The sequence below is a fragment of the Vulpes vulpes genome, chromosome 12 (genome assembly GCF_048418805.1).
Source record: "Vulpes vulpes isolate BD-2025 chromosome 12, VulVul3, whole genome shotgun sequence".
Taxonomy (NCBI): domain Eukaryota; kingdom Metazoa; phylum Chordata; class Mammalia; order Carnivora; family Canidae; genus Vulpes; species Vulpes vulpes.
The window spans coordinates 9,408,266-9,427,673 of NC_132791.1; the positions used below are offsets into that span (position 1 = coordinate 9,408,266).

A 19,408-nucleotide genomic window follows, 5' to 3' on the forward strand; every position below is an offset into this window, starting at 1 on the left:
TGTTGCCAAGCCCGATACAACCCCCCTTAGTAAGTGCACCACCACCCACATCCCTTATTTTCATACAGTGCAGCTGACCCCTTAACAGGTGAGTAGAACAGAAGTCTAATCAGGAAAAAAGGGAAAAGAACAAAAGAGCAAAATAAGCCAAGTCAAATGTGCTGAAGACTTTATCCTATTTACCCAACCCCTCGTGAAAGTTTATTGGAGTAAAATATACAACCCAAAAGGATTATACATTCCATGAAATTCTATCTGCCCCAAGTTCTGCTGATACTCAAAATTATGGCCTTACAAAAAAAAAAAAAAAAAAAGGCATTGGAACGTAAACAAATACAAATCTAAACCCAATCTGGGAAATTCTCACTTGCTGAAAGCCATAGAAGTATTTCAACCACTGCTGCCTTATCACCCCCAAGAGATTTTGGCAAAAGAAAAACATCCAGATTTAAATAGAGAAAATAAATCTCCAAGGTTTGTTTTCATTTCTGATGACAAATATCAAAATGCATTTAAAGGCAGCACAGCATACCGTTGCCGCACCCCAGCAGATGGAGCATACAAGAAATTCTTGATCAGAACTGCTAACAGCAAGACAACACCAGGATAACCTGATGGTATAAAAAAGAACCTCCAGGAGGAATCTAAGCGGCCCAGGGACCTTGAGTTAATCTAAGCAAACTCCCAGGTCTGCATATTCAAGTGCAAACCACCCAGCTTTAACCAGTACTGGGGGGCGGGGATGAGGGGGAGACAATGTCTTCATTATAACTAATAAACAAAAATACAAAACAATATGCCAACGAAAGTTGAGACCTTGATCTTTTTTTCTCTCTCACAATATTAACTTACAGTTTAGCAACAGTTAGGGTGGAGGAGGAAATCCCTACGTTCACACCCACCCCCCTCAAATGTCTTTTTTTTCCCCCCTCAGAGGACTGTGTACAATGCATTTTAAAAATCCATTGTTGGGGCGAGGGAGACTGAGATTTTTTTTTCTCCCAGCTAATAATGGATTCAATTGCCTTGAAGTCAACGAACTCCTGGGTAGGAAATACCAAGCAGACAAACAGGAATAGAGTAAGTAATGCACCATCCAGATGATGTGTGCTAGATCTACATGCTGGAACACTTAAAGGGCACCCTTTATTTTTTTATTTTTTTTATTACTTTTATTTATTTCTTCATGAGAGACACGCAGAGAGAGGCAGAGGGAGAAGCAGGATCCCTGCGGGGAGCCTGATGTGGGACTCGATCCCAGGACCCTGGGACCAGGACCTGAGCCAAAGGCAGACGCTCAACCGCTGAGCCACCCAGGCGCCCCATGGGCGCCCTTTAATAAACCAAACACTTCACTCAGCAAAACGATTCAAGTCCACTTTAACCTTAAAACATTTCCCTAATTATTACTAGGAATATGATAGTGTTTCAATACTTGAGATTAACGTCATTGAAAAATGAAACCTTTAGTTGTGAGAACAACCATGATAGCGCTATCCACATAGTCAACATCATCACAACCTACTGTCACCAAGAGATCGGACCTGGCATCCTACTCTCTCTAATCTGAGCCAACTCCCTTGTCAGTTAGACGAAGGTTATCTATTAACAGTCATTCTCCTTCCTCATTCTATACCTTCCCTACTGATAAGAAAGCCAGGCCATATTTACTTTTATTATCAACTATCTGATAAGAACAAATGAAGAGCTTTTTCTCTAGTTGATAATGGGAGTCTCCAAAATCCGTTACTGAGGTGCTAAAATGACAGTGCTGTGTGCCAGGCCCCGTGCTAAGCTCTTTATCTACATCTTCTCATTTAACCTCCCCAAGAACTCTATGGGGAAAGTACTATGACCCCCATTTTACATCTGAGGACACTGAAGCTTCTAAAGGTTCCACAGTTGAATCTTGCTCCAAGGCAACATGGACAGCCGGTGACAAAGCCAGATTGGAGCCTGGGCTACCAACTCTGGGATCCTCTCCGTAGAGTACATTCTCTCCAACTCATCCGTTTCTACAGATCCACACCCAAGCTCCTGTGACACGTCTTGAACAGATGTCTCCTAGTCTACAGCTTCTGCACCGTGATTGATGCTTGCCTGGGTTTGGGCTTTGGCCCTTGCTAGGGATAGCAAACCCCCTGAAAGTAGGAACTGGGGAATTTTTTTGATCTCCTGAGGACCTCACAGATGGATCACGCCTCTCAAAAACAAGGGCGAGACAAAAGGCAGAAGCAGCCCCAGTGTCCATCAAGGGGTGAATGGATCGACAAAATGTGGTATATACAGGCAGAGGAGTATTACTCATGAATATTAAAGAGGAAAGAAAGGTGAATGCACTTCGTGCCACTAAATTGTACATTTAAAAACGGTTAAGATGATACATTCTGCATTATACACATTTTACCATAATTGAAATTAAAAACAAATGAAGGCAAGGAGGAGGAAGGGCCCATCACAGAAATGCGGTGCTCGTGGGGGGCTGGCCGGCTGAAGTCACGCTGCTGTCTCGGGTGTCACCCTCCACCAGGAAGTCATCCCGCTGGTGTGGCCCTGGGACGAGCCATTTGGGGCTGCCACCCCTGTGTTTCCACAGCTTTGTGACACACAGGGCATTCTCAGAACATGCCCTTTCTGACAACCGTGGAAGCACAACGAGACAGTGAACTCTGAGGAGGAGGGTCTTTGAGACCTCGAGGCACCTCTCCCCGTCTCAGGGGCTGGGCCTGTCTAGGGCCCAGATACCTGGCGCTGGGAATGCCAGAAGGCAAGTCTGGGCATCCGTCATCTCCCCTGTCATGGAACCACTGTGGTAAGAACAGAAAGGGGAGAGGTAGTTTCCACCGTGGAAATGTGACGAGCTAGAGTTCATCTGAGGAGGAACAATATTGAGAAATGCGACAGCTCAGGATTCCTTTGATGACAGAGGTGTGGCAGTTAAGGAGCTGCCTGGGCAGGCAAAACACAGCTCGACTCATGACCTCTTCAAATCACAGTCCTATGGCCTCCCATGAGGCCACCATTTACCCACCCAGGCTTGTCCCATTAGGTGCTCTCTGAGGGAGGGGACCCCTTGGGCCCTCCAACACTCTCTGGGCCAATTCACTCCTGGGTAAACGTTTAGAGCCTCAAGTGTTCAAGATGCAGGCCTGTCTCAGAGGTCGGAGGAGACCTGGCACTTCCCCCAGGAAAGCAAACACACCCACCCCTGGAGGATTCAACTGGACTTTCTCCTTTGGCATTCAAAAATAGTTTCTCATGAACTTTTAATTTGAGGGTGACAAATTATTTTTTTTATTTCTGTCATGTAGATGTATCGTTTTTACTATTTTTAAATTAGGCTTTTGTCTAATTCTAGCATAGTCAACAGTGTTATATTAGTTTCAGGTGTACAAGGTGAGTCAGCACTTCCAGTTGTCACCGGGGCTCATCCCAACAAGTGGCCTCCCTGATCCCCATCACTGTTGCGCCCATCCCTCTACTTCCCCTCTGGTGACCATCGGTTTGTTCTCTAGAGTTCGTTTTACTATTTTTTTTAATGAGCCCAAGGTTATACAAAGGAAATAAAATGTCTGCATTGATGACTATGCTTTTTTATTGTGGTAAAATAGAGATAACACAAAATGTACCATCTTAACCATTTCCAGGTGTAGAGTTCAGCGGCACTAAGCATGTTCACATTGTTGTGCAACCATCTCCACCATCTGACCACAGAACCCTTCTCATCTTGCAAGACTGAAACCCTACCTATTCAACGCTGACTCCTTTTTCTCCCCTTTCCCCAGTCCCTGGCAACCACCATTCTACTCCACAAACATTTTTGAGATCTTAATAAATGTCTTCTCCTTTTACTTTCTCTCCTCCTTAGGCAGGCAACCGGGCTTTTCATTTAAATGCTTGCTCTGGGAATCTGGTGTCAAGGAGTCAAAATTCTTCCTGGCTCTTGTGAAAATCCAAGCCATCAACAAGATTACGCAAGGCATTTTAGAAAGGGTCCTTTCGCCCTCTACCCCTGGGTGTCTTGCTCTGTTCCCTGGAAGTTCCTAGGGGAACTCAAGACTTCATGGGGGAGACTCCAGGCTCCAAGTTCACAGGCTTGCCAAGGATCCCTGTGCGCCCTTCATGCCTGCATGGCCTAGCAGAGAGCTTCAGACTTTGACCACGTGGACATAGTCAAAAGCAATGTAGACACATGGGGGAAAGTCACAGCTAAAACCACTGTAGAGGGATCCCTGGGTGGCGCAGCGGTTTGGCGCCTGCCTTTGGCCCAGGGCGCGATCCTGGAGACCTGGGATCGAATCCCACATTGGGCTCCCAGTGCATGGAGCCTGCTTCTCCCTCTGTCTATGTCTCTGCCTCTCTCTCTCTCTCTGTGACTATCATAAATAAATAAATAAATAAATAAATAAATAAATAAATAAATAAATAAAATTTTAAAAAAATAAAACCACTGTAGACAGGTGTGAGGATGGCCTCCTTTCCACAACTTAGCACCTTCTAAAGCCTTAAATCTTGGATATGATCACAGGGTAGCTCTATCTCCCAAATGACTGGGGTTAAATTTTCTGTTAGCGGGACAGGTTGAGGGCTTGGAGACAAAATTAATTTATTTAAAATTTAAAATGCTGTATGTATTTTTTTGCAAGCCTCTGTTTATGGACTGAGATTCATAACTTCAACCACAGTACAAGAGAGCTAGCTTGGCTTGTAGTAAGCACTAAGAAGAAGGTAATGATTAAGAGACTGTCTATAAAAGCCAGACTACAGGGATTCAAATCCAGCTTTGCCACTAGCTATATGCACTGATCCTAAACCACCGTGTCTCAGTTTCTGCATCTGTAACAACAAAAAAATAATAATAATAGTCTCTTCCCTAACAGAACGTTACGAGGGTCAAAGATGACAATACATGGCAATTGAAAGAGGGCCCAACTTTCAATAAATCATCATTATCAGAAGCACCTTAAATCTACCTTGCTCTCAGGGTATCTGCTCTTGTGAAAGCCTGAACTCACAAGAGAAATATATAAATTTGAACTTTTTCAAAGTTACACTCTTTTGAAAGAAGCTCGATCTTAATTTGTGGTTGAAAATAAACCCATGTGAAAAGTTCAGGGTCTCATTCAATTGTACACATACTGTATTATGTCTTCCTCTGTTCATATAAACTCTGTCCTTGGTTTGGATCCATTCTTCATAAGGCCCCAGGAATTGTTATTTTGTATTTGTCCGAGTATTTGCAGTGGTCAATTGTGTAATGATTTTTGCTCCCATTTTTCCAGGTTGATTTTTGAAAGGCCTTGTTTGTGGCAGAAAGAGTTCGGTGGGACATGCAAGAGGTGGCACATGTTATCAAGCCCAAGAGGACCCCCGAGGAGTTCCTGAGAGGTGACACCTCGAGGGTGTGGGTTGCAGGGAAGAGTGGTGCCTCGGGGGACAAGGGCCTCTAAGGTTTTCTTCCTCTCAGGTATACACCTTTAAGATGGATCTTAGGGGCAAGATTGTTTCTGGTATGGATTTCCCAATTATTTTCTCAAAACAGTGACTAGGAACCAAAGACCAGATGACAAATCTCCCCTTTTTGTGACAAAACTGATAGTCCTCCATAGGGAGGGCTCTCATGTTCTCTGACTCCCACTCTCCCCCTGGAACTCCCCACCTTCCAGTTTAAAGCCCTCTGGAGCAGAGCAGCTAGTTTGCTGGAAAAACACAGGCTTCCCCTGGGAAGATACATTCCACTCTGGCCAGAAGCCCAGCGCTCTGGCTTCTCTTGCCCTGGCCTCTGGATCCCAACACTGGAGCTGGATGTTCAGCATAGCCCGCCAGCCACTCCCCATCGCCTCCTCCACTTTCGTGGCTCCGCCTTTCGTTTTGCAAGGAATAATAAAGGTTATGAAAAAGAGGGTACCCAGAAGTCACAAAGAAACTTCTTGGAAAACCTCAGTCATAAATCCAGTTTGGTTCTACAGCCGACCTAGAACAATCTACTTTGTGGATAATGGTCATAAATAAAAAGTATTGGGAAATGAATGTCATAAATACCAGCCATGAGAAAAAGCTAGAAAACACAACAGAACCTCGAGAAAACTCCATTTTCAAATTGTAGAGCTCCAGAAAAATTCAGCTGAATCGGAGTAAACCAAGAGAGTAGGAAGAGATGTTTGCAGCAATTCTGAGGAGACTCTCATAACAGAAGGCGGATGACAGGGGCTCTGTTGCATATAATTTCCCTTCAAACCCTTTTTGCCCCCTTAATACACACTGGGGGTGCTGGTTTCACTTCCCAGTCGGGATTGGGGTTGATCTGCTGTTTACCAAAGGAAAAGAGAGAGAAAAGGAAGGAGGGAGACAACGGAGGTGCTGGAGGGGAGAGAGTCCCAGATGTTTTGGGCCAAGGGACAGGAGATGGGTGTTCAGGAGTGGAAGGGCCTGCGGTGGGGTGGAGCAGAAGGAGCCACGCAAGAACGGGCTGGAGAGGCTCAGATCCCAGGGTGCAGAGAGGAAAGCCTGAAGGAAGGAGTCCTTCCACTTTTCCCCTTTCCTCCCCCTGCCTCCAGGTGGCACAGCCGACCTACACAGCTTGCTTGGTCGCTGAAAAATAGGACGGAGGCCTGGGCAGGTTTGGGGAGTACAACTAAGAAACCAAAGGCATGGTTGCCAGGCAGGGTTGGTCAGGAGAGGGGGTAACCCCATGGTGGGGGGGGGTACAATTGGGACCACTACCAGCTCAGAGGCCTTTTCACTGCCTTCTGGGTACCTTAGCCAGATGCTTGCAGAACTCTAACGGGAAATCTTTCGCGCTGCAATTTAAATTCTTTGTCACTTTTTTGAGTCCCAGTGAAAAGAATCACATTTGCAAGATGCCTGGGTGGCTCAGGGATTGAGCATCTGCCTTGGGTTCAGGTGTGATCCTGGAGACCCAGGATCGAGTCCCACATCAGGCTCCCTGCATGGAGCCTGCTTCTCCCTCTGCCTGTGTCTCTGCCCCTCCCTCTCTGTGTCTCTCATGAATAAATAAATAAAATATTTTTTTAAAAAAGGGTTACATTTGCATACCACACTGCAATTTGTATCATCTCCTTTAAGGTCTGCTCGCTAGAGAGGTGCGTCCGTCTGAAGCCACAGAAACACGGACAGGGTGTGAATCCTAGACATGGACAGCTAGACCCAGTATCTCAACATCAGCCCTCTGAACATCTTGGCCAGGATAATTCTTCACGGTGAGGAGCTGTCCTGGGCTTTGTGGGCCGTTTAGCTGCCTCCCACTAGATTCTAGTAGCACCTGCTACTCTCACAGACTCCTCTCTCAGGGCGAGCCTGCTGATTCCAGTCTTGAAGCTTGGCTAGTTTGCATAGCGTCAACTGCCAAACCTTCCTCCTCCAAGTCGGGTAAGGGAGCGTCTCACACTGTCCTGTGCATATACATCCCTGGGGATTTGGGTAAAATGCAGATTCTGATTCAGTAGGGATGGGATGGGGGCTCAGGATTGTCTAATTTCAACGAGCTCCTGAATGATGCCAATGCCACAGGTCCCCAGACCACACTTTGAACAGCAAGGACCCCATACACCGATTTGGGAACAGGAGGGAGCTGGGTAGGAAAAACAGGAGGAGCTGCTGGGTAGGACCATGTACAGCTGTGGGACCCTTGGCTGATGCCACAGCCTCCGAGCCCATCAGTATCCTCATTGGAAAAATGGTGGTGACTCTAAGGATTAAGTGAGACAGTGGAGATAAAAGCAACCAAGTTAGCATCTGGCACTCAAAAAATGTTAATTCCCTTCCCCTTCCCTCTGAGCTCCTCCCAGCACCGTGCCTAGAAACGTCAAGATCAAGGCGTCCCTGGGGATTGCAGGGAATTCCCTAGAAGAGAAAACTAAATTCCATTCTCAGTAGTGGTTGGAGAGGGAGTGGTTTCTTCCCTTTTCCTTCTTCTATTTTATACCCTCTATGCTGGTTATACTATAACATCTGTCATCCCTGGGAGGCTGTGAATTGTTTTGATAATGAAGCATATGATGAAAAGAATATTTTAAAAACAATGTACACATTGTGATTTCATGCAAAAGCAATGCCTCCCACACTCGGGGCCCATCTCTGTGCGGTATTAAACACTGCCTTGGACTTCTTTCCTAAAGGAAAAATGATCCCAAACAGGGATGATCACAAAGTGCCTTGGGTATGCTCTAACTTTCCAATACAGTTTGATCATTTTCCTGCCCCAATGAACGGATTCTATTCACCTGGAATAGTGTCAGAGGAGAGCTCCTGCTATCCTTTGCAAGGATAAAATGTTCTGATGCAAAATACTAATTTGGCAGGCTAAATATAGCCTTGGAATCACTTGGCACATGGCACCCAGACCTTGATTTTAATACACATACAGAGAGAGCTTTTAGATTCAGGGTTAAGAAGTGCTCGAATTTTCTAGAAAATTAATATTTATTCCTCTGGGAAAACCACTCCCCCCAACGCCTTACATAACGAGGGCTAGACAATGGGTCTCTTTCTCTGTGTATAGGCTGTACCACAAAACTTACACGAGGCACTGCTCCACACAAAGTGTTTCTGCCTTATTCCCCTGAGCAAATGACATCATGATAATGTGAGCCAATCCTGGTCAGGAAGAGGGGCTGAGAGCCGTCAGTTAACCGCCTACAGGAAAATGTGGTTTGGCCTTCCTAGAACCTTCTACACATACTTCACCCAGGTGTGGGGCTCAGGTAGGCCTCACAGAGCTCTTCATTTGAGGGAACTAATGGGGGGGGGAGCTAGCATCCTTCCCTCTCCCCTGCCCAGGGTTGGGCTTTGCTGGGGTCTGCATGGCTGCTCTCTGCTACAGGCCGCTGGCTGGGTCCTGGGCCCATGGGTTCCCTGGGGACATCCTGAGAAGATCATGGGCTACAGATAGGGTGGTCACCTAGGGACCCTTCACTTCAGGGCTCAGTGTAGTATGGGTGGCAGCTCCACACACATTCTTCTAACAAAAGACCGAAGACCTGGAAGCCCTGGGCAATTCCTCTCCCCCTTACAAGCCCGGGGTGCCCTCAGCTCCGTGCAGCATCCTCCAGCGCAGGCTTCTCTGACAACCCGGGAAAAACTGGTCCAGCATCACCATTCATCTTGCTCTGCACTGTAACCTCCCTTCTCAAGGCCCCCTCACGAAAGCACGTGCAGAGCAATAAAATACATCCTTGGGTATAGTTCAAAGAGAGGTTAAGGCTTCTGGACCAGCATTTATTTATCTTTATGTGCTGACTCGATTTCTCTTCAAGAGCAGATAAGGGGTGCAGGGGCTCCACAGAGCAGAAAGTTCAAGCAGAATCCACAGACCTTTTGAAGCAGTTCCAGGATCACCTCTGGGTTACAGCAGTGAAAACTGTCAAGACGTGAGGCAGGCAAGCCAGGATGGGGACCTGGTCCGGGCCGTCTCTCCTAAGTCAGAGCTGGCGCTGCACTTGGGGGGTTTGGGGAGGTGCCTGTATCCATTGTTCTCAAGCTTTATTTGACATCCCCAGGAGAGCTGATTTACAAGGCAGTATCCAGAAAACACCCCCCCACACCACCCATCCCCCCACGCACCCCAAAAGGCAGTATGCAGGCTCCTCTCAAATGGGTGATCCTGTCTGTGCCAGAGCCCAGGAGTCCCCCCGAGGACACTGGCCTGGCTGGACTGCATGACTAGCTATGCTGCCCCAGTGAACAAGACAGATCCCTAGGGAACTGGGTCTTCAGTGCAGGACTAGAGACACCAAAAGGTCGGGGGCCAGGAGTTGGACAGTTGTCCCTCTGCGGGACATTTTATGCGGGAGAGGGGACTTCCCTCCCGCAGGTAGTTTTCTGAAAAGAAAAATTCACAGAGACATTGCCAACAGGGTCAGGGGCTACAATATTCTGTTTTTAAAATCATGTTGCTTGTAAATCCCCAGTTACTTTTTCTAACCGACTCACTTCCTCAAACGTACAGGCTCACGCCAGTCAAGACCCCAGGGCTGGCTGGCACAGAGGGATTTGCTGGAGAACTAGGGAGCAGAGGTTGGGAATTTCTTTTGTATGTGTTTGTATACAAGAATGATCTGTAAGGCTGACAAATTTGCTCAAAATAATGTTTCCGGTGTGGCCACCCCACCACGATGCAACCTAATAATTCATCTGACCTGCAAAATCTACTGCAAATCTGTGAAGGTAAATGGTAAGATATAAAAGGACTCGATTCACCAGGCTTCTCGGGCTCTTCTGAAAACCTAGTTAATTTTAACCTGAAATGCCAACTCTTTACTTAATATATGCCTGTTCTCATCTTAGGGACTGAGAAAACTCATTAGGGCCAGCAAAGAATCTTGTAGGAGTTCCCGGAAGGGAAGTCCCATTGATATCCATCACACTATGGGTCACTGAGTGAGCAGAAAGCCCAGGATTAGGGTCCTGAAAATTTGGGCCCATTTGCCCAATGAGAGCAATTTCTGACTTACTCAAAGCATAAAGAAGAAACAAGTAAAAAAAAAAAAAATGGAAGAAGCTTCAGCAGTGCAGGTGCTTTGGGGCTAAAGAGAGAAGAATGATGTCCTCCAGACTCCTCCAAGTCCAAAAAGGGCTGGGGGATGGAGGTGAGGTTAGGCTTGGAGAAATCTCTGCGCTCAAAGCTTTTCCATCTGGTCAGTGGGAGGGCTGAACAACTGCCTGCTACACGATTACTGGAATGTTATCAATTACACTTGAAAAATTGCTTATTTGCATCTACCATGAAGATGAAAGGAGGTTTTAGGGCACCTGACTGGCTCAGTTGGTAGAGCATGAGACTCTTGATCTCGGGGTTGTGAGTTCGAGCCCCATGTTGGTGTTTAAAGATTATTTAAATAAATAAATCCTTAAAAGAAAAAAGATGGAAAGAGACTTTGTTAACTTAAGAAAACCAATTTGGGGAGAAATACAACGACCACGAGGTACTTCTGCATATATCTCATTCAACACGAGTTTGCAAATAGGCAGGTCTCGGTAGCCCCATTTTTATAAGTGAAAGAACTAAGATTCCACTTAAGTGACATGCCCACAGTCTTCTAGAGAACTTGACCGAGGCACTAATGCATTTTGGCCCTGCCACGGTTCTGGATAACTATGGTATTAAACTGTTTGCATATTTGGCTCTGCTCACTCACGCTGCTCTGGTTAAGCATCAAAACCAACCAGAAAAAAACCCAGCACACACCCAGGAAAGAAAGGGGTCAAAGTCTCTGAGACTCGCACCAAGATGGGAACAAATCCCAGTTACATGTCCCTGACTCCCCAAGGCCTGGTAGCACGGTGAGCCTGGACTTCAGAGACAAATACTAAACGGGAAAGAGGTAAATGGGCCCAAGGATGCCTTCAGACCCTTCTCCCATATTGTCTGTCTGTCCAACTCTTGCATTTCTCTAATCTCAGAACTCACTTCAACAGGTCAAAAGAATCCCAGGCTGAAACCTGGAGATAGCACATCTTGCTGTACTGGAGGCAAAGGAAGCGTCATGATTCATTCATTCTTCGGGCACTCAACTTTCCAGAGTGGGGCAAGAACAGAAACTATATTTGTATGGGGATTTGCTTTTCAAAAACCAGCCTCCAGAGGCTGTCCTGTGGATTCCACAATTACTCTTCTGCACCCCTATAAATCATAATTTGTCTCCATGTGGACATCACACGGAGGCTACAAAGTCCTAAAATGTCCATGGAAGGACCAAGGCAAAGAGTAGTTAGAGCAAGACAGCCATTCCCTGCATCTTAGAAACACACTTCTATGAGCCACAGTTGAAACAAATTTTTAAAACTTAGGTTTAAACTGATATTCCTTAGAGTACTTCAATTCTCTCTCTCTTTTTTTTTTTTGAGTACTTCAATTCTTAAGATTCTAGTTCATCAAGTGCTAATAAAAATCACATATGCAAACTCTAATTTTCTCTTTGAGCAAAACCATGGCTCTCCTATGAAATAGAGATGATTTCAACTTCACTATAATAATACATTCCTGGAAAACACGCTTGAAGGGCATGTGTCCAAAACTTGAACAGTAGCCCTATATGTTCTTAGAAGGGGATTCTCTTACAAAAAGCCTGGATCTCATCATCATGGATCATGGAGGCACTGCCTCCCTCAGGCCCAAGCCCCTCAACGTGCTGATGAGGAAGGCTGGTGCCAGTGAGGAACCCCCAGCCTTGAGCTTTTTTAGCTCCACAAAAAATCTATCCATGGGTATAGAGTTTATGCACTATAAAGAAAATGATGCCATTTTCTAACAAAACTTACTAAAATTGTTAAACCTGATCAGTACATTAACTGATTCAAATTTCCAATAGTTGGTACAGGATCCCTGATCAACAATCTACACAGATGATGGCTCCTGTTTCTCAAGATCAAAGAACAGTCATTCCAGGGGCTAATTCAAGACTGATCATCAATTCAACCAGCATTGAGGAACGTAAAAAATTAAAGAATGGAACTACACATCACCCTTTTGGTCTTTAGAAGTAAATTTCAACATGCTGCCGTTTCAATTGTTTAAATTCCTCAATACGACGTCCACCCAAATTCAGTTTCATTTCTATTTGAAATATTTCTCATTATCTTTATTAGTAGACACTTGTAATAACATCTGTGATAGAAATCCGAGACATGGGGAACCCCTGGGTGGCTCAGCGGTTGAGTGTCTGCCTTCAGCTCAGGGCGTGATCCTGGGGTTCCCGAATTGAGTCCCACATCGGGCTCCCTGCATGGAGCCTGCTTCTCCCTCTGCCTGTGTCTGTACTTCTCTCTTTCTGTGTCTCTCATGAGAAAATAAATAAAATATGTTTAAAAAAAAAAAAGAGAGAGAGAAATCCGAGACTTGGCTGCTTTAGGAGTCAACCAAATCAACAAGGGTGGTATCCAGACAACAATTCTAATAATTAACTAGAAAGTGTAAGGCGTTAGCATTTTTAAAAAGAAGATTTAATAGTTAGCTCCATACTAAAATATTGAAAGTTTTAGGATAAAACAACCAGGGCATCATTTTCCCCTCACTTGATAATAAGTTAAGACAACCTGCTTCATCTTATTACCCTGAGATCCTGAGGCTCCTGAGTCAGAATGAGCCACTTAGGGAAGTGAAATAATCTCTGACAACACTACCCTCAACTCTGCAGACAGGGAGCCGTGCCAACTGTCGTGCCAGGGCTATGAGATAATGGGCATTTCAAAATATTTGTACCATCTCAAAGCCCGGCCACCCCTCTCACACGGGCTCCTCAGCATCCCAGAAAGAAACTCAAGTCAACTTCGCTGCCAGAGGAACAGCTCAACACCTAATGCATGCAGTCAGCGAGGGAAGGGGCTCCGAGGCCCAAAGTAGAATTACTTTCATTTTTCTTGGCTCCTGACTAATTTTATTAGTGCAGCCCCAAATAACTGCAGGGCCTGCATAACCCATGGGGCACCCGCTCAACGGAGAAGGTGCCCTCCCAGCAAAGAGCCAGTGTCAAAACTGGGCGGTGGACAGCTGGCTGTTCAGGAGGTGTGTTAGGGCGAGGTTTAATTCTTAAGGGCTTTACTTCAGCAAAACAGAGCAAGCTCTTTAAGAGCAATACATCATTTCTAGACACCTTCCTCTGAAATTTTATTGATCCGCGATGGGGATGCTCCCGGGCTGGGAGAAAGAGAGAACGTTTAATTAAATCAGGACCATTTCCAGGAAGAAAAGTGTGATGCTTAAGTGAACTCTCTTTAATTAGAACAAAACCAAGGAAACAAATCTCCTGGGATTACCATGGTGGGCGGTGGCCTCCGGATGCCCGGGGACAAGGGGGGGCGGGGGAGGCTGCTTCCCCGTGGGAACCTGTTCGCGGATTCCAAGACGCACCGTATCCAGGTGTAGAGGTGTGGGTGCGTGTGCGCGCTCTCCTTCCAGGGGTTCATGCATTCCAGAGGGGGAGAAACAAGCTCGCCCAAATTATTGGCGCCGCACTTAAAACTGCTGCAGAGAAGGGTGCAGATCTGTCAAAGTCTGACCACACAGCCTAGCCGAGCCCCAGCAGTGCCACCCGCGCGGGAAGCTGGCTCTCCCGGGTCTGGAGGGACACCCACCGTCTCTGGAGGGACACCCCACCGCCTCTCCAGACTCCACTCCCTCCACGATGCCCCCTGGTGAGGCTTAGGGAGGGATCCCCGGCGGCAGCGCGCGGCCCGAGGGCGGGGACCTCAGTGACCCGCTCCCCAGGGGCGCAGCGGCCCCAACCTGCAGGGCTCCCCGCGCTCCCAGCTCGCCGGCCGTCCAGTCAGTCCCGGGTCCTCCACCACCACGTCTGCCCAGGTCTCTGGGGGCCGCCAGGGCGTCCCGGCTCTCGCCCCCGAGGGCGCACGCCCCCCGCCCCCCCAGTTCCCAGCACAGCCAGTCCCGCGCTCACCACCGCGACCCTTCCGCTCCCCCAAGTGTCCCCACAAAGGGCCTCAAGAGACGCACCCTCCGGCACCCTCCGGCACCCTCCGGCTTTTTCCGGGATGAAGCAGCCCCGGGTCCCAGCAGCTGGGGGCTCAGCCCCAGGCCCAGCTCGCCGGCTCGGCGCGCGCCCCTCGGTCCCCGGGGGCCCCCGAGCGCAGCTCGCGGACCCCGCTCGCCAGGCTCGGGCGGGTCGGGAGCCCCCCCACCTCCCCCGCCCCGGCCCCGGGGTCCCGGCGCTGCCATCTGAGGGCCTGCGTCTCCCTCCGGAGCTGGAGCTGGAACCGGCGGCTCCATCCTCGGCTGCTCCCGGGTCTGCAGGGGCAGCCACGGCCGTTAGATAGTCCCCGCTCCCCGTCCAGCCCCCTCCGTGAGCGCGCGCGCGTGTGTGTGTGTGGGTGGGTGGGTGGGTGTGGGTGTGAGTGTGTATGTGTGTTAGGGAGCAGGGGAAAGAGGTCTTCAGTTATTTTTTTTAAGCACATATAAGCAACTATCGAATGAAGCCGAGGCCCGGGCCCCCTCCCCCAAACCCGGGAATTCAAAGCCACATGGCCCCAGCCCTTCCCAGCCGGGCCCCCTCCCGCACACGCTCCGCGGGGCAAGGCCAAGGACCCTTCCTCGGGGGACAGCCCGCGATCCTTCCGAGGGCTCCCCAGATCTGCAGCCCCCCCGGGGTCCCCAACATCAGCGGGCGCCCCGGGGACTCGGTGTCGGGGGTCTCCGCCCCCCCCACCCCCGGCCTGGGCACCCACCTCTGCGCGCGGGATCCCGGGGGAGGCGGCCCTCGAGCTGGGCTCCGGGCTCCGGGCCCCTGCGCGGCTGCTGCCCCTGCCCTGGCTCGGGCGGCCCAGAGGCTCCGGGAAGGCGGCGAGCGGCAGCCCCGGCGCGGGGCGAGCGCTTCTGGCCGGAGGAGCGGCGGCGGGGAGGCGGAGGGGAGCCGAGGGCCCGGAGCGCCGCCCCTTCCCCCGCCCCTCCCGCCCCGCCCCCACCTCCCCGTGGGTGGAATCGGAGCCCAGACCGGGAAACCACGCAGTGAATGAATGGGTAGAGGGGAGGGATGGAGAGACGGACGGATGGAGGGATGGAGAGACGGACGGATGGCGGGACGGAGGGATGGAGGGATGGAGAGACGGATGGAGGGATGGAGAGACGGACGGATGGCGGGACGGAGGGATGGAGGGATGGAGAGACGGACAGATGGATGGAGAGACGGACGGATGGAGGGATGGAGAGACGGACAGATGGAGAGATGGAGGGACGGACGGATGGATGGAGAGACGGACGGATGGAGGGATGGAGAGACGGACGGATGGAGGGACGGAGGGATGGAGAGACGGACGGATGGATGGAGAGACGGACAGATGGAAGGATGGAGGGACGGATGGATGGATGGAGGGACGGACGGATGGATGGAGAGACGGACGGATGGATGGAGAGACGGACAGATGGAGGGATGGAGAGACGGAAGGATGGACGGATGGAAGGATGAAGGGAGGGAGGGAGGAAGGGGCCGGTGCAGGAGCAGAGGCTCGGTGCCTGGGGACCCGGCCCTGTGTCCGCGTACGGGTGGGCGTGCCGGGTGGGCGTGCCGGCGTGTGCCCCCGCGGACGCGCGCTGGGTGGGTGGGAGCGCGGGGGGAGCGATCCGCAGCACGACTGTCCCCGGGTAAGCGCGACCGCCCGCAGCCCTTAGGAAGTGTGTCTCGGTGACATGCGCGGGGTCCCCCTGCGTTTGGGGGGCTCTCCCCGACATGACCCAGAGGCCGAGGTGTGGACGGCTGTTTCCGTCGTGCTGCCCTCCCCGGTGGTACTCGAGGTGGGGCTCTCCTAGGCCCCCCCCGCCCCCCCATCCATCCATCCCTCCCTCCGGCGCGGTCTGAAATTTCAGTCTGTAATCCCCACCCCCACTATGAATATTTAAATAATGTTAATGACCCTTTGAACAGGGACTGTCTGGAACTGAGGACACACGCACAAAACACCCCACACAGAAATCAGCATTTTTAAAAAGCCAGCACTTCTCTGACTGCAGGATCTCTGCAAAGGGAAAAGAATGTGAAGCCTGGCTTCTTGAATTCAACTTTCCGCTAGGAATGCTGGGGGTGTTCGTTTGCCTTCTTCTCTCTCCTGCTTTGCAAGTCGGAGCCCCTTACCCTCTTTTGGGTTTGCATTCCAGGGTGGGCCTGCTTCCTTCTGCACCCCTGGCCAAGGTCCCGGGGCCTCTCCTGAGAGTCAGTTCTGCGTGCCAAGCTCAGCAGGAGGGACAGCTGCCCTTTGGTTCTTCTCTCCTAATCCACAAAGGTCCTGGATCTCCGATACAAAGAAATGATATCACCGGGAACTGCCCAGAAAGTCTGTCGGGCTAAGGACACTTTGACAACAGCAGGGTCTGCAGAAAAGGCTTCTTTCCTGTCCTGAGCTTCATTCACACCTTTACCGGTGGAAGGGGATAGAGTCCACAATGGGGAGGTCAATTGTTCTCTTCGGGGTTCCTGAATGTGAATAGGCTTCTTTTTCTGGCCACTTAGGAATTGTTTCACCAGCCTTCTGGTAGGTCTCCACTCTTGAATTTCAATAGAATTTACCGACCCCCCGGGGTAGGAGATTACAGAGCTTCATCCTCAATCAATTCCTGTTCTTTCCTTTCCTTCCTTTCTTCCTCCCTTTCTCTTCCTTTCCTTTCCTTTCCTTTCCTTTCCTTTCCTTTCCTTTCCTTTCCTTTCCTTTCCTTTCCTTTCCTTTCCCTTCCTTCCCTTCCCTTCCCTTCCCTTCCCTTCCTTTCCCTCTCCTTTCCTCCTTTCCTCCTTTCCTTGCTCCCTCCCCCTCCCTTCCTTCTTTCCCTCCCTCTTTCCTTCCATCCTTGTAGCTCCTCGAGTCACTGACTTAAGGAGTTAAATATCTGGGTGCCCTACATCATGATCTATTTTTAACATTTTAGTGACACGTGAAAAACTCACATCCAAATGAGCATGTTTGGGTACAGTTGTTTATTTCTATGGACCACAGACTCTCCAAAAAAAGATTCTAAAATTACAGCAGAGGTGAGCTTTTATAAACAGTATTATGGTAGGGGCATCATGAGTCTTTCTTCTTTATGTTTTTATAAACTAGAATAAATGTAAAGTTTATAAATCAAATTTGTTTCATTATTCACACTGGCTGAATTACATCCTTCCTAAAGCAACGTTGATGTTAATACCAATTTTTTAAAAAAGAGAGAGAGAAAGAGAAAACAGGGGGACGGGCGGGGGGTGGGCAGAGAGAGAGGAAGAAGGAGTCTTAAGCAGATCCCCTGCTGAGCACGGAGCCCAACAACAGGTTCTATCTCAGGACCCTGAGATCACAACCTGAGCCAAAGCCAAGAGTCAGACGCCTAACCACCTGTACCAACTAGGCCCCTCGATCTTAATATTAATTTTAATTTAACAGTACTTTTAATATTGACTAATATTAATTTTAAAGCTCTGGTATATCCTACACAAAACTATTGGGAATATTAATTTAGCAAAATTGCATGTTCGATAGATATTAATTTACAAGAACATATCCTTTTCTTCTATCTTATAAGATATTAAAGAAGTAGCCATGATTATATTAAACACTTTAAAATACACAATATATCTAAAAATATATTTATATATTTAAATATAAAATGCTTGGTACATATTAGGTGCTCAGAAATATTTGCTTAATTTGTTTGATGAAATCAGCACAAGGGTAGGAACATCTGCATGTGAAAGCAAAAACTGTTCTTAACTAGCATTTTCTCCTCATTTATTCCCCCTCAGTCAATGGTTGGTTCTCAGTCAAGGGTGATTTGACAACCCCTCGCCCCCAGGGGACATGTTGCCAATATCTGGAGACATTTTTGATTGTTACAGTGGGGCGGGGGTGCTGCTGACATCTAATGGGTGAGGCCAGAGATATTGCTTAACAGCACCCCAGCAACAAAAGATTATTCTGTCCCAAATGTCAGTAGTGCTGAGGTTGAGAATCTGACCCTGGACTCAAAGCCCATACTAAGGACCACAGACATCAGAACCACTATGGTTACCAAAAATGCAGATTCCTGGGCCTCATCTGTACCTACTAAATCAGAATCAATGGGGGCAGGGCTAGGAAAACTTTTAACAGCTGCCAACAGGGTGTTAAGAACCTGAAAGTATGCGAAATCCTAGAGATGGGAAAATCTGGCTTTACCATCCAGCACAGTCTTTTTCTTTTCTTTCTTTCTTTCTTCTCTTTTTTTTTTTTTTTTGGAGAGCACCTCTGGGTGTGAGCAAGAGGAGTGGCAGAGGGAGAGGGAGAGAAAAAATCTTAAGCAGACTCTATGTTGAGCACAGAGCCCAACACACAACCCCAAGATCATGACCTGAGTGGAAATAAGGGTGCCCCATCACCCAGCACATTCTTGTGGGTACATCACATCATATGTGTCTCAACCTGATAATGATTATTACAGCGGAGAATATTTTATGAAAGAAGCACATTTAGTCTCCTAGATGCACTTTAAAAGCACATTCAAAGCAAAGAAAGGGCTACTAATTCTATGGGGGGGGTGGGAATCTAGCTGGGATGTATAAATATTAAATGCTTCCAACAGCTCTACACCATCCAGGACACGAAACCTATGGAAATGTTGCTTAACAGGAGAAGAGCTCAGGGTTTCTTTTGCTATGACCTTCTCCAGTTATATTTCTGCTCCTTTTGCATCTGCCATGTGGCCGGCCCACTTTAAACTCCACCCCTGAGCAACAGTGGCCTCTAGGGAACCCAGGAAATACAACTTACTTACTAAAGAAACACCAAAAGTACAGGTTAGTTTCTGGGAAAGAAAGTCAGCCTAGACACAATTTGACAAGACCTCTTCTTTCTCTCTTCCCAAACTGAGCCAAATCAACGAAATCCAGCAAATCATGGTCTATCAGTAGCTACATGCCTCCAACCTAGAGAAGAGGTAGAAGTT

At 48.5% G+C, this 19,408-nt stretch overlaps 1 protein-coding gene across 10 annotated transcripts in view; it reads right to left on the minus strand.

Moving 5' to 3' along the window:
* PALM2AKAP2 (PALM2 and AKAP2 fusion) overlaps nt 1-19,408 on the minus strand; it is a 457,899-nt gene that overhangs the window by 93,707 nt on the left and 344,784 nt on the right. Inside the window, exon 1 of one of the 10 annotated variants that reach the window (XM_072727726.1) lies at nt 15,196-15,349. The exons of the other annotated variants lie outside the window; for them this stretch is intronic. The gene's annotated coding sequence lies outside the window, so the exon portion shown is untranslated. Of the gene's footprint in view, nt 1-15,195; nt 15,350-19,408 lie in introns of those variants that run through there. 10 annotated transcript variants of the gene reach the window in all.